Consider the following 11,467-nt stretch of genomic DNA (forward strand, 5'->3'; position numbering starts at 1 on the left):
GCTCGAGGGGTTCCTCTGGCACGATGAAATCTTTGATGCCGAGGCTGACTTCCTCCTCGGAGGGCAGTAAATAGTTACCGTCCTCCGAATCCTCATTCTCGGCCAGTTCGTCTGGGTTGACTTGTCCGTGTTTCCAATCATCCTGCTCTACGGCAGGCTCGATGGGGTGGTCAGAGTCTTCGGCTTTCTCCGGAGTGTCATTGTCTCCGGTGTCGGTATTGCTTTCTTTTTCCCGCCGCGATCGTGAGCGGCGCCGCTGACGTTGATGTTTTGGTGGTACCTCGACGGGCTTGTCCTCGATCGGATCCTGATTGCCATCGTCGTCCTCTTTTGGTGTATCCACCGTGTACACATCGTATGTAGAAGTGGCAGTCCACCGCCCGATGATAGGGATGGTTTGGCCTGGTTCGGCTTCGGCATCGACGTCCATACCGTCGACGTCTTCAGAGTCATAGTCGAGCATGTCGGTTAAGTCTTTGATAGTGGCTACCAAGTGGGTGGTGGGTGGGACGTAAAATTCCCCGCACTCAGCCCCTAGTTCGGGCTGGGCGTAATTCGGAGGTGATACCTCCGTGATGTCAAGATACCGCATTAAGTCCAAGGCCTCGCTTAGGAGTGAAGGCCGGACGGGGAACTGAGGACCTGCGGGGGCTGGGCATGGCAGATTCTATCAGGCTGTGCTCACTAAACGCAGACCTCAAGAGTTCGGCGTTGGCATCCAGAGGCGAGTTTGGCTCTCCGATGACAAGGAGAGTCCTCTTTGATTCCAGGCTCGCCGAATACATAGTTGCCTCTGGGTCTTCGGCAGAGAGCTCCATGGTAGGAGAGGGTCTGGCGGGTTTTAAGCTCCCATCTTCGGATGAGGCGGCCTGCTCTGGCTCTATGGACGGGGCAGAGGTGATAGTTGGTCCTTGAGCGGTGCCTGATGATGGGTCCGATGGGTTTCCTTCTTGAAGATGTGGAACATTGGTTGAGGCCATGAATCCTTTGAAGATTAAATCTCCTCGGATATCGGCGACGTAATTCAGGCTCCCGAATTCGATCTGATGACCAGGGGCATAGTTGTCGATCTGTTCAAGGCGTCCAAATGAATTGGCGCGCAGAGCGAAGCCATCGAATACAAAAAGTTGACCGGGGAGGAAGGTCTCCCCGGAAATAGCATCGTTGTTGATGATCGAATGAGCCATCGAACCTTCTGCCGAAGATATAGTGGAACTCTCAATGAAAGCACCATTATCGGTGTCAGAACCGGCCGATCTCGGGTAGGGGGTCCCGAACTATGCGTCTGAGGATCGAAGGTAACAGGAGACAAAGGGGACATGGTGTTTACCCAACTTCGGGCCCTCTTAATGGAGGTAATACCCTACTTCCTGCTTGATTTACTTTGATGAGTATAGGGGTTACAAGAGTTGATCTACCTCAAGATCGTAAGGGCTATAACCTAGATGTCTAGCCTATGTAAACTCTAATAGCCTCTATGAACTAAACCCTCCAGTTTATATAGACACCGGAGGGGCCTAGGGTTGCACAGAGTCGGTTTATAGAAGAAGGAAACTATACACGCGGACGCCAATCTTGCCATCCACGCAAAGGAGAGTCCCATCTGGACACGGGGAAAGGCCTTCTACCTTGTATCTTCATGGCCCATCAGTCCGGCCCATGTCACATAGCCTGGACACCAGAGGACCCCTTAATCTAGGAATCCCTCAATGACCACGGGCAAAGGTCTTCCAGCCACGGCGGAGGTACATTACATGAGGGGCCGGGAAATCAACATCAACTCGCATACCGCCGTTCCCACAGCCCCTCATGTGCAGCCTCAGAGCGCGTGGTTGTTCGAGCTCCATCTCACGCGCGAAGGGAGTTGGAAGGCGAAGGTGACCACACAGGGGCTTGTATAGCCTAATGATGAACTCCCGAGGTTGCTCCCCGACATGGCCTTCCATCGGGGGAGGAGCCGCCGGTGGGGGCGCAGCCAAGGCCCCGCCCCGCCCTCCTCCTCCTCGAGCGCCGCGGCGACCTCGACCTTGTCCCCTTCCTCCTCCCCTCGCGGCAGGTTCCGCCACCATAGGATCCGGAGGAGGAGGGATACGCTGTCGAGAAGAAACCCTCGTCGCCGCTGCGCCCTCGCCCTCTCACCATGGCTAGAAGGGAAGGGTTGCGGAGAAGAAGAAGAAGTGTGTGCAGAGAGGCGCCGCCCTGCCCCTTTTTATAGGGGGACGAGGCAGGGGGCTGGCTCCTCATACAGGAAATGGCCGCCCCGCTCCTCCAATACGGCCTCTCTACACCCTCTTTGGCCCTGAGCATCAATGCCGACCCTCTGCTCCAACCACCAGCGCTCGGTTTTCGGCCATGGCACTCCTCCCCGTGCCCTCCGCATCCACCACCTACCACACCCAATGCATGCGGAGCACATGGCAGGTGCGTGCGGAACGAGAGGCAAGTGGGATGGCAGTTTCTGCCCCGTGATCGTGCGGCGAGGAGAATCCGCAGAGCACGATCATTGTTCTTCCACGACGTTGCGCACGATGCGCGGAGAAACCGGAAACTGGCCTGGAATCAAGGCTAATGAAGAAGCAAAGAAGACCTCAAGAAGCCAGCCTCTTCAGCAACCCTGCCTGTGCACTTATTAGGCCCTACCCCGACGACGCTCGGCAGCGCGTTCGGGGCAGGCCCAAGGGCTTCTATCGGTGCAACAAACCCTGGGTCTGTTGCCCTGACTGTGCACATGCACGGGATGAAGATTGGAGCACCAAACCAAGTCAGAGTACAAGAAACCAAGAGATTCGAAGGACCAACATGTAGATCAGAGGGGCCAGGATCATGTCAGGGAAGCGAGATATCGTCAAGAGAAGGGCCTCCATTGCCGAGCAGGCGAGCCCGGCAAGGGGCGAGGCCACCCCCAGAAGCAGACAACCAAGACGTCCCGGCAGGGCCTGTCGGGACTCACGGAGGCAAAACCACCTCACCAACGACTCCACCGTGACCCACACCGTCGATCAGTGCGGTGTCAAGATGCAGAGTGACTAAGTGGCAGCCATTCGCCACATGGCGGCCCCTCCCTACAGGAAAAACCCACGGATGACACCCGTCCCGCGACGTGTCAAGCAAGCAGGCGTGAAGCTGGCGAGATAGCCCGGCAAGCCTTGCCGGGCAACCAACATGTGACGTTGAGCAGTGCGTTTAGTGCGCCCTGTCAGCCCACAGAGTTAGGTATGATAGCACTGTTGCTATCTTATCAGTGCGTAATGACTACTTTGCCATTGTGGTAACCCCTTGATCTATAAAAGGAGGCCCGTGGCAATCGTAGAAAGGGTTAGAAGGTTGGATAACTCACACCACCATACGCGCGTAGCCACTATCGCCTTGAGGCAACCCTTGCCGGGAAAGTGTACTACGTTCCACCACCACCTTTCCACCATCAATCCACCAAAGCAGGAGTAGGGTTTTACGCCTCACGGCGGCCCAAACCTGGGTAAAATTGCCTGCATGATCTCTGCCATGCTGCCCCACGCTCTTCTGCTCTTTGTGCAACGCGAATCCCCCTGCCAAACCAGCAAGGGGCCTCCTGGTCCCATAGGTGGCCATGGTTTCCCACGACACGGACTCACCCTCATTCCTCACAAAGAGATTGACTTCTTGCTTGAGCAAAGCCAATCGAGATCTTCGAATTGCTTCATCTTCTTCGAGAGCCTCCTCAAGGCAATCCCATATTTCCTTGGCGGTCTTAAGGAGAGCAATGGAGTCACTATAGTCTTCGGTCACCACGGTGCGCAACATGTTGTGGGCGGTTGCATTGAGTTGATCATCAAATGCTTCTCTTGGAGTGAGATTCATTGGGTCCTTGGGGTTGAATCCATTAACCGCAATCCACCACAGTTGAGTTGAAGCACTGCGCATGTAAGACTCCATATCTAGCTTCCACTTAGCAAACACATTAGCTTTCAAAGGGGGCGGAGGCCCAACAGGATACATACGAGGATGTTGCAAGGGTTGTGGTGAGTAAAAAGGTTCCACGACATTGTTCTTGAGAACTTGAGTACGAGCCAGAGATGCAAGAGGTTCTCTCGAGTCATCCGCATGATGAATGGCATTTGGATCAAATGAGTTTGATCCAGATGTCGAGGGCTTTAAGCGAGCATCAATTTCCTCCTAGACCGGGGAACGAACTTATTTCAACATAGAGGCTTTGAGGTCCGCAAACATTGAAAGAATATCGGCCGCGGTCAAAGGGGCACCCGGGTTAATAGAAGTGGCGGGAGCAACGACCGGGGCACCAAGTGCCTTGGGCGCGGCAGGGGGGGGGGGTTAGGTTTTGACCATCCTCCGCAACGGGTGTGCCACCTCCCTCATTCCCTAGATCGATTGTATCCTCTAAGGTTGTAAAACCTTATATTAGAGCACGAGGCTCTAATACCAATTGAAAGGATCGATACGGTCGACTAGAGGGGACGGGGGTGAATGGGAGACTACAATTTTAATCTTTCTTGTCAATTTTAAGGTTTAGCAGATAAATAGGGTTCACTAGTTATGCAACTAGGTGAAGACAACCTATATGACAAGCAAGCTTAAATCAAGGTATGCTAGGCAACAATGTAATTAGCAAGCCAACAAGTATACAAGGCAAAGTAAGGTGCGGGAAAGTATTAACCACAAGTGAGGAGAGGACGCGGATTTTAACCCGAAGTTCACTCTTCCTTGGGGAAGACCTACTCTCCGTTTAGAGCAGTACCGGAGCCAAAGCTTGCGGAACGCCACGAAGGCTCACCGTAGTCTCTTTTGAGTCACCCCCAACGGATGAGCCTCGAATTACTCGGGGTTGGTCTTGAAGGCGACCACCACACCTTTACAAACTTCTCAGGAGCACACCATAAGCAAGGAAGCTTCCGGAGGAACCTCTAACCGCCTAGGAGCCCAAGCTCCAAGAGTAACAAGTCAATGGGGAGAAATGTTGCGGGGAACGCGATTTGGTTTGGTCAAGATATAGATCGGGTCTTGCCCTGCCAATCCCCAACGTTGCAACAAGTTTGGTGGAGGGATTGAGAGTATTGAGCAAAATGAGGTGTAGCAATGGTGGAGCTCAACAAGACATTGGGGTTAGGGATGAAGGAAGAAGAAGGGGGGCTTTTATAGTGTTTGTCCCGGGGTGGCCGTTTCCGCCCGTTGGACCCCGCGCGCACGGGCTAAGTCAGCCCCGTGCGCATGGGGTACTCAGAGACTTTCACACCATCCCGTGTGCACGGGGTACTCAGAGAGTTTACGTAGTAGCCCATGTGCACGGGGGTCAAAAGATCCCATGCGCACCGAGTACCTAGAGAGTTACGCAGTATACCGTGCGCACGGGGTACCCAGTAACTTTCTGTTGCAAGCACTCTGAGTACAACATGCATGCACACTATGGTTTTAAGTGTTAGGAATGGGTGGGCTAGTGTATATGGTTTGGCACGGGGTACCCGACACAACCTTTATCCACACCAACCCCTCTTAATAGTGCAGTCTTTCCTACGACTCAAAGCAAACCAAAAACTAAAACCTTCGGATCGCCGGTAGACCACGCCTTTGACCTTTTTGAATTGGGGGGTCGTACATCTCCATCACAAAACACTTCCGGTGTCCGAATATAGTCGTCCAATATATCAATCTTTACGTCTCGACCATTTTGAGACTCCTCGTCATGTCCGTGATCACATCCGGGACTCCGAACAACCTTCGGTACATCAAACCATAGAAACACATAATATAACTGTCATCGTAACTTTAAGCGTGCGGACCCTTTGGGTTCGAGAACTATGTAGACATGACCGAGACACCTCTCTGGTCAATAACCAATAGCGGGACTTGGATGCCCATATTGGCTCCCAGATATTCTACGAAGATCTTTATCGGTCAGACCGCATAACAACATACGTTGTTCCCTTTGTCATCGGTATGTTACTTGCCCGAGATTCGATCGTCGGTATCTCGATACCTAGTTCAACCTCGTTACCGGCAAGTCTCTTTACTCGTTCCGTAATACATCATCCCGCAACAAACTCATTAGTCACAATGCTTGCAAGGCTTATAGTGATGTGCATTACCGAGTGGGCCCAGAGATACCTCTCCGACAATCGGAGTGACAAATCCTAATCTCGAAATACGCCAACCCAACAAATACCTTTGGAGACACCTGTAGAGCACCTTTATAATCGCCCAGTTACGTTGTGACGTTTGGTAGCACACAAAGTGTTCCTCCGGTAAACGGGAGTTGCATAATCTCATAGTCATAGGAACATGTATAAGTCATGAAGAAAGCAATAGCAACATACTAAACGATCGGGTGCTAAGCTAACAGAATGGGTCAAGTCAATCACGTCATTCTCCTAATGAGGTGATCCCGTTAATCAAATGACAACTCATGTCTATGGCTAGGAAACATAACCATCTTTGATTAACGAGCTAGTCAAGTAGAGGCATACTAGTGACACTCTGTTTGTCTATGTATTCACACATGTATTATGTTTCCGGTTAATACAATTCTAGCATGAATAATAAACATTTATCATGATATAAGGAAATATATAATACTTTATTATTGCCCCTAGGGCATATTTCCTTCAGTCTCCCACTTGCACTAGATTCAATAATCTAGTTCACATCGCCATGTGATTTAACATCAATAATTCACATCACCATGTGATTAACACCCATAGATCACATCTCTATGTGACCAACACACAAAGGGTTTACTAAAGTCAATAATCTAGTTCACATCGCTATGTGATTAACACCCAAAGAGTACGAAGGTGTGATCATGTTTTGATTGTGAGATAATTTTAGTCAACGGGTCTGTCACATTCAGATCCGTAAGTATTTTGCAAATTTCTATGTCTACAATGCTCTGCACGGAGCTACTCTAGCTAATTGCTCCCACTTTCAATATGTATCTAGACCGAGACTTAGAGTCATCTAGATTAGTGTCAAAACTTGCATCGACGTAACCCTTTACGACGAACCTTTTGTCACTTCCATAATCGAGAAACATATCCTTATTCCACTAAGGATAATTTTGACCGCTGTCCAGTGATCTACTCCTAGATCACTATTGTACCCCCTTGCCAAAATCAGTGTAGGGTATACAATAGATCTGGTACACAGCATGGCATACTTTATAGAACCTATGGCCGAGGCATAGGGAATGACTTTCATTCTCTTTCTATCTTCTGCCGTGGTCGGGCTTTGAGTCTTACTCAATTTCACACCTTGTAACACAGGCAAGAACTCTTTCTTTGACTGTTCTATTTTGAACTACTTCAAAATCTCGTTAGGGTATGTACTCATTGAAAAAACATATCAAGCGTCTTGATCTATCTCTATAGATCTTGATGCTCAATATGTAAGCAGCTTCACCGAGGTTTTTCTTTGAAAAACTTCTTTCAAACACTCCTTTATGCTTTGCAGAATAATTCTACATTATTTCTGATCAACAATATGTCATTCACATATACTTATCAGAAATGCTGTAGTGCTCCCACTCACTTTCTTGTAAATACAGGCCTCACCGCAAGTCTGTATAAAACTATATCCTTTGATCAACTTATCAAAGTGTATATTCCAACTCCGAGATGCTTGCACCAGTCCATAGATGGATCGCTGGAGCTTGCATATTTTGTTAGCACCTTTAGGATTGACAAAACCTTTTGCTTGCATCATATACAACTCTTCTTTAATAAATCCATTAAGGAATGTAGTTTTGATTATCCATTTGCCAGATTTCATAAAATGCGGCAATTGCTAACATGATTCAGACAGACTTTGAGCATAGATACGAGTGAGAAACTCTTTCATCGTAGTCAACACCTTGAACTTGTCGAAAACCTTTTGCGACTATTCTAGCTTTGTAGATAGTAACACTACTATCAACGTCTGTCTTCCTCTTGAAGATCCATTTAATCTCAATGGCTCGCCGATCATCGGGCAAGTCAACCGAAGTCCATACTTTGTTCTCATACATGGATCTCATCTCAGATTTCATGGCCTCAAGCCATTTTGCGGAATCTGGGCTCACCATCGCTTCTTCATAGTTCGTAGGTTTGTCATGGTCTAGTAACATAACCTCCAGAACAGGATTACCGTACCACTCTGGTGCGGATCTTACTCTGGTTGACCTACGAGGTTTAGTAACAACTTGATCTGAAGTTTCATGATCATCATCATTAACTTCCTCACTAATTGGTGTAGGAGTCACAGGAACAGATTTCTGTGATGAACTACTTTCCAATAAGGGAGCAGGTACAGTTACCTCATCAAGTTCTACTTTCCTCCCACTGACTTCTTTCGAGAGAAACTCCTTCTCTAGAAAGGATCCATACTAAGCAACGAATGTCTTGCCTTCGGATCTGTGATAGAAGGTGTACCCAACTGTCTCCTTTGGGTATCCTATGAAGACACATTTCTCCGATTTGGGTTTGAGCTTATCAGGATGAAACTTTTTCACATAAGCATCGCAACCCCAAACTTTAAGAAACGACAACTTTGGTTTCTTGCCAAACCACAGTTCATAAGGCGTCGTCTCAACGGATTTTGATGGTGCCCTATTTAACGTGAATGTAGCTGTCTCTAATGCATAACCCCAAAACGATAGTGGTAAATTGGTAAGAGACATCATAGATTGCACTGTATCCAATAAAGTACGGTTATGACGTTCGGACACACCATTATGCTATGGTGTTCCAGGTGGCACGAATTTGTGAAACTATTCCACATTGTTTTAATTGAAGACCAAACTCGTAACTAAAATATTTGTCTCCGCGATCCGATCGTAGAAACTTTATTTTCTTGTTACGATGATTTTCCACTTCACTCTGAAATTATATGAACTTTTCAAACGTTTCAGACTTCTGTTTCATGAAGCAGATATACCCATATCTGCTCAAAACATCTGTGAAGGTCAGAAAATAATGATACCTGCTACGAGCCTCAACATTCATCGGGCCACATACATCTGTATGTATGATTTCCAACAAATCTGTTGCTCTCTCCATAGTTCCGGAGAACGGCGTTTTAGTCATCTTGCCCATGAGGCACGGTTCGCAAGCATCAAGTGATTCATAAGCAAGTGATTCCAAAATCCCATCAGAATGGAGTTTCTTCATGCGCTTTACACCAATATGACCTAAACGGCAGTGCCACAAATAAGTTGCACTATCATTATTAACTTTGCATCTTTTGGCTTCAATATTATGATTATGTGTATCACTACGATCGAGATCCAACGAACCATTTTCGTTGGTGTGTATGACCATAGAAGGTTTTTATTCATGTAAACAGAACAACAATTATTCTCTAACTTAAATGAATAACCGTAGTGCAATAAACATGATCAAATCATATTCATGCTCAACGCAAACACCAAATAACACTTACTTAGTTTGAACATTAATCCCGAAAGTATAGGGAGTGTGCGATGATGATCATATCAATCTTGGAACTACTTCCAACACACATCGTCACCTTGCCTTTTACTAGTCTCTGTTTATTCTGCAACTCCCGTTTTCGAGTTACTACTCTTTAGCAACTGAACCAGTATCAAATACTGAGGGGTTGCTATAAACACTAGTAAGTACACATCAATAACATGTATATCCAATATACCTTTGTTCACTTTGCCATCCTTCTTATCCACCAAATACTTGGAGCAGTTCCACCTCCAGTGACCAGTCCCTTTGCATTAGAAGCACTTAGTCTCAGGCTTAGGTACAGACTTGGGCTTCTTCACTTGAGTAGCAACTTGCTTGCCGTTCTTTTTGAAGTTCCCCTTCTTCCCTTTTCCCTTTTCTTGAAACTAGTGGTTTTACTGACCATCAACACTTGATGCTCCTTTTTGATTTCTACCTCCGCTGCCTTTAGCATTGTGAAGAGCTCGGGAATTGTCTTATCCATCCCTTGCATGTTATAGTTCATCACGAAGCTCTTGTAGCTTGGTGGCAGTGATTGAAGAATTCTGTCAATGACGCAATCATCCAGAAGTTCAACTCCTAGTTGAACCAATTGATTATTATACCCAGACATTCGGAGTATATGCTCACTGACAGAACTATTCTCTTCCATCTTGCAGCTATAGAACTTATTGGAGACTTCATATCTCTCAATCCGGGCATTTGCTTGAAATATTAACTTCAACTCCTGGAACATCTCATATGCTCCATGACGTTCAAAACGTCGTTGAAGTCCCGGTTCTAAGCCGTAAAGCATGGCACACTGAACTATTGAGTAGTCATCAGCTTTGCTTTTCCAGACGTTCATAACTTCTGGCGTAGCTCTTGCAGGAGGCCTGGCACCTAGCGGTGCTTCCAGGACGTAATTCTTCTGTGCAGCAATGAGGATAATCCTCAGATCACGGATCCAATCCGCATCTTTGCTACTAACATCTTTCAACATAATTTTTTCTCTAGGAACATATCAGAAATAAACACAGGGAAGCAACAACGCGAGCTATTGATCTATAACGTAATTTGCAAAATACTATCAGGACTAAGTTCATGATAAATTTAAGTTTGATTAATCGTATTACTTAAGAACTCCCACTTAGATAGACATCCCTCTAATCATCTAAATGATTACGTGATCCAAAGCAACTAAACCATGTCCGATTAACACGTGAGATGGAGTAGTTTCAATGGTGAACATCACTATGTTGATCATATCTACTATATGATTAACGCTCGACCTTTCGGTCTCTGTGTTCCGAGGCCATATCTGTATATGCTAGGCTCGTCAAGTTTAACCTGAGTATTCCGCGTGTGCAACTGTTTTGCACCCGTTGTATTTGAACGTAGAGCCTATCACACCCGATTAACACGTGGTGTCTCAGCACGAAGAACTTTTGCAACGGTGCATACTCAGGGAGAACACTTTTATCTTGAAATTTTAGTGAGAGATCATCTTATAATGCTACCGTCAATCAAAGCAAGATAAGATGCATAAAGGATTAACATCACATGCAATCAATATAAGTGATGTGATATGGCCATCATCATCTTGTGCTTGTGATCTCCATCCCCGAAGCACCGTGCTCGTGATCTCCATCTCCGAAGCACCGTCATGATCACCATCGTCACCGGCGCGACACCTTGATCTCCATCGTAGTATCATTGTCGTCTCGCCAAATAATTGCTTTTACGACTATCTCTACCGCTTAGTGATAAAGTAAAACTATTACATGGGGATAGCATCTCATACAATAAAGCGACAACCATATGGCTCCTGCCAGTTGCCGATAACTCGGTTACAAAACATGATCATCTCATACAACAAATTATATGACATCATGTCTTGACCATATCACATCACAACATGCCCTGCAAAAACAAGTTAGACGTCCTCTACTTTGTTGTTGCAAGTTTTACGTGGTTGCTACGGGCTTAGCAAGAACCGTTCTTACCTACACATCAAAACCACAACGATAGTTTGTCAAGTTGGTGCTGTTTTA

Source organism: Aegilops tauschii, chromosome 2 (assembly GCF_002575655.3).
Source record: "Aegilops tauschii subsp. strangulata cultivar AL8/78 chromosome 2, Aet v6.0, whole genome shotgun sequence".
In the NCBI taxonomy this organism is placed as follows: Eukaryota; Viridiplantae; Streptophyta; class Magnoliopsida; order Poales; family Poaceae; genus Aegilops; species Aegilops tauschii.